The following is a 4,671-nucleotide window of genomic DNA, read 5'->3' as shown; positions in this document are numbered from 1 at the left end:
GAATGTAATCACGGTCATCCTGAAGTAACAGTCCCAAATGACCAGAAATTACTCTTTTCTGTGAAAGAATATAGGGGCTCCCAGCAGAAGTAACGTAGCTCAAAGCATCTGGGGAGGAGTCTGGACATTTCAGAAGTTTTCAGCCTTAGGATTTAACAGGTGGAACAGCGGATAGTTTGTGTTGCTTGGTATACCTGGTAGAAAGGTTTGCAGCTCAGCTCTAGCCCACACAGAACTGGCCAGAGGTAGAAAGAACTGTGAGGCAAAGTTTGTTTCCATCTTCGCCCTGATTGACTAGCATTGCAGATAAACTCATGGACCCTGGAGTCAGACTGTCTGAGTTCAAATCCTGACTCTACACTTGTTAGCTGTACGACCTTGGGCACGTTGCTTAAACATTTTGTGCCTCAGTTAACCTACCTGCAAACTAGAGATATCAGTAGAATTTACTGTGTGAATTAATTGACTTAATGTGCATAGAGAACTTAGAAAAAGTCGCTGGTGCTGAGTATGCATGTAATAAATGTTAGCTGTTATTATTTTCATAATTGTTCCTATGTATGTACTTTTACATTCATTTTGTGTGTGTAATAATCACCTATCTAGTCCTAACAGTACATTCAGAAACATTAAATAAGTCAGGAAGAATTTTAAGGATGGAGAAACCTTCCCAATACTCTGAAATCTAATTACTCAAGTGTTATTGACTTCAGGCTCACAAATTACCTGATAAGCAAAGTGAGGGAAAATTCCTGTTTAGAGAGCAAAGGCTAGGGTTTTTCTCATAAAGCACAAGGAGGATTAATTGATGAAACACTAAAGAGGAAAACACCTTGTTCTTAATTGACATGGGTTTTGTTTCTTTTATGGGGTGGATCTAAGGCATTCCAAGTTCTCTGTGTACCCAGGCAAAGCTTCCTCTTTCTCCTGCATATTCCCTTCCCTGAAATCCTTTCTTTATACCTACTCATCCTTTAGGTTCCAGCTTGGATATTATGTCCCCTGAGAAGACCCCCTTCCCTCTTGAGCTCCCGTAGGAACCTGTTCTCCCACCCCGCAATTATAGCACTTAGCACTTATAGGCTGCATTGGAACCAATAGTTAACTTGTCAGCCTCTCCCATTGGACCACAGATCCCTGAGAACAGAAAAATTATCTATTTTGCTTATTATTGTAACCTTGGCACCCAGCACAGTGCTTAGCACATGGTAGATGCTCAGTAGAATTTTGTTGTATTATGTAGGGCATCCCAAGACCTCTAAACTTTGATGCTGGTGGCTCTTATTAGCTTTGCATGTTAGTAAATGTGGACGCTGGCGGAACTGGGTGAATCTAAGGCTTTTCTGGACACATTTTCACGTGCAGGGTATATAGGAAGGAGGGATTAGGGTTCTGGAATTCCCGAGGCAATGGGAATGTGCTTCAGTTTCTACTTAACTTTGCTTCCTTCCTCCCTGCTTCAATCTTCAAATTGAATCTTTAATCCCAAAAAAAAAAAAAAAGAAAAGTCTTCTCTGATAAATATACTGCAGGGATGGGACAAGATCTACAGTAGGCATTAAGATGGGAAAGAGGCCAGTCGCTTTCCTGTTTACTTTTTGTGCCATCACAGAATACAACTGTATTTGTTTTTCAGTTGAAAGGTCAAGGCGGAGCCTTTATCTGTGAATGAAGGGGTGGCTGTTTCCTTTTCCTTTTTTCTGGCATTAGGCTACTCTGAGACTTCCTCCAAAGGTTGATGAGCATCTTTGCTCTAGTGGATAACGTGGGGTTAAACTTCCTTTTGGAGGAGATAAACCTTTCATGAGTCAGTCAAAGGCTTCTTGTTATTCAGATTCCTTTGTAAGTGGCAGGTTAACCGGCTGTGGCCTCTTCTATCATCTCATCTGCCTGTTTATCTTACTTGTTCATTTCTCTCTGCCAATGAGGATAGGAACTGGTCAGGCTGTGTGTACAGTATATGCAAAATGATGTTGTTGTTTTGTCCAAGGAGGAGCCCTTTACCTTTTTGCTACTTGAATGAGAAGAAAAGGTCTATTAAGATTGTGTGGGGGGCTTCCCTGGTGGCGCAGTGGTTGAGAATCTGCCTGCCAATGCAGGGGACACGGGTTCGAGCCCTGGTCTGGGAAGATCCCACATGCCGCGGAGCAACTAGGCCCGTGAGCCACAACTGCTGAGCCTGCGCGTCTGGAGTCTGTGCTCCGCAACAAGAGAGGCCACGATAGTGAGAGGCCCGCGCACCGCGATGAAGAGTGGCCCCCACTTGCCACAACTAGAGAAAGCCCTCGCACAGAAACAAAGACCCAACACAGCCATAAAATAAAAATAAATAAATAAATAAATAAGCAAATATGGTTAAGAAAATATATTAAAAAAAAAAAAAAAAAAAAAAAGATTGTGTGGATCAGTGACTTGACATATCAATGCAAGCCTGAATAAGAAAAAGAATTTCTCCCTCCTAAGCCATGGCATATCAGTTGTACAGAAATACCACTTTGGGAAACAGTCTTCAGGAGAGCCTCGGTGAGCTTATACAGTCTCAACAGATTACCCCCCAATTTGCCCTTCAAGTTCTACTTCAGTTTGATAAGGCTATAAATTCAGCATGGGCACAGAGGGTCAGGAACAGAGTCAATTTCAGGGGCTCTTTAAATATGTACAGATTCTGTGATGATGTGTGGACTTTTGTATTGAATGATGTTGAATTCGGAGAGGTGACAGAACATATTAAAGTGGATAAAGTGAAAATTGTAGCCTGTGATGGTAAAAATACTGGCTCCAATACTACATAATGAATAGGAAAAAAAAAAAAGGCTTTTTAATGCCATCCTGTTATTGTTCATCGCTTTTTGAAGAGAAGCATTGAAGAGACTTTTTAAAAATTTATTCTAGCATTGCAGAAGTGACTGCACTGTGCCGTACTATCAGAGAATTCCAGTAGAAAGAAGTTTATAACTCTGTACCTTCTTACATTACCTTTATTATACAGCATGAAGAAACAGAACTTCTTTTTACGACAAATCAAACAATGTGGGCTTCCTAAGACCATTCTTTAATAAATGCATTTTAAAACTCAAAAAAAAAAAAAAAAAGAAAGTTTGTGCTAGGTAATGATTATATGCCTCTATCTCTTTTAATTCCTGCTTTAAAAAGGAAGTCACTCATACGGTAGATAAACTGGACTTGAAAGAATGTCTGGCTTATGCAAAGCTCTTATTTACATACTAGTCTCTTTCATTCACAGGGAAATAGGGACTCAAGGACTTTAGGAGTTCCTCCCTTTTCTGTTTTCTGATAGGCAGTGGCCTAAATGATCTCTGGAAGTTTGTTGTTGTTGTCGGTTTTCCCTTTTTTTTTCCTGCCCTTAACGCGTCCCTGACGCAGCCTTTCCTTTCTCTGTTGAAAATATGAATTACATGAATGTGAGAGCAGAGACCAGAGAGATACTATAAAAATTTCTTCTACCTTACATTCCTAACTCCTCAAAGTCTCAGATCCTTCATCACTAGTAGCTCAAGTCTGTCTACATGGGGCTTCACTTACTCCCTTCCTGCCTTCCCAGGGTTTAGTAAAGCAGTTTAGAGTACGGGTTAGAAGCATGTGCTTTAGAGTCAGCTAGACCTGGACTGGTTTCATATTAGCTGGTAGTCTTGGAAACGTCATTTAACCTCTTACCCTGTTTCCTCACCTGTAAATGGGAATCCTAGTAATACCTGGATCACAGGACTACTATGATGGTGACATGAGAATTTATGTAAAGCACATGACTTAGTGTGTGGCCAGTGGTAAACTCACTCAGTATTTGAGATTATCATTAATAAGAATTTTATTTGTAAGCTGACTTAGTCTTTAATTCTTTTTTCACTTTCTTTTTTTAAAGTCTTTTCTAAATCATGTCTTCAATTTAATTAATTGATTAATTAATCAATTAATTAATTTTTATTTTTGGCCGTGTTGGGTCTTCGTTGCTGCACGCGGGCTTTCTCTAGTTGAGGCGAGCAGGGGCTACTCTTCGTTGCGGTGCGAGGGCTTCTCATTGCGGTGGCTTCTCTTGTTGCGGAGCACAGGCTCTAGGCGTGCAGGCTTCAGTAGTTGTGGCACACGGTCTCAGTAGTTGTGGCTCGCGGGCTCTAGAGCACAGGCTCAGTAGTTGTGGCACACGGGCTTAGTTGCTCTGTGGCATGTGGGATCTTCCCAGACCAGGGCTCAAACCCGTGTCCCCTGCATTGGCAGGCGGATTCTCAACCACTGCACCACCAGGGAAGTCTTCAATTTAAACCACTATTTTATTTCTCAGTCTTTGTTGAATAAATGAATCAACAGTGACTGAATGATAGTGGTTTATGTTCCCAATTATAAGAGCCAACTATATTCTCAAAAATTCTAATTTGTTCCTGAGATTCCTAGGGGGGCAGATTAATTGCAGGGTGAGGAGATTTTTCTACTCAGTTACAGTTACAGGGGTTCCTAGAGGCCTGATTCCTTGCCCTGCTCACTGGCTTATGAACCGGAGATGACCTCAGGCTGGTGTGATCCAGATCAACTCCCATTTGAGCCAGGTCCCAGCCAGACAGCAACAGGGCAGGGCACTAGGCAAACAATCCTCTCTTGTTTTCCCCTCCCTTAAAATATCCTTTCGTACACTCATAGATGGTTATTAACTCGACCACA

At 41.5% G+C, this 4,671-nt stretch overlaps 1 pseudogene; it reads left to right on the top strand.

Moving 5' to 3' along the window:
- The first annotated feature begins 2,423 nt into the window (after window positions 1-2,423).
- Window positions 2,424-2,796, top strand: LOC137775506 (transcription initiation factor IIA subunit 2 pseudogene; annotated as a pseudogene).
- The last annotated feature ends 1,875 nt before the right edge of the window (window positions 2,797-4,671 follow it).

This window comes from Eschrichtius robustus, chromosome 13 (genome assembly GCF_028021215.1).
Source record: "Eschrichtius robustus isolate mEscRob2 chromosome 13, mEscRob2.pri, whole genome shotgun sequence".
Classification (NCBI taxonomy): Eukaryota; Metazoa; Chordata; class Mammalia; order Artiodactyla; family Eschrichtiidae; genus Eschrichtius; species Eschrichtius robustus.
Note: the sequence above shows the minus strand (reverse complement) of the source record. Positions and strands in the feature narration are given on the sequence as shown.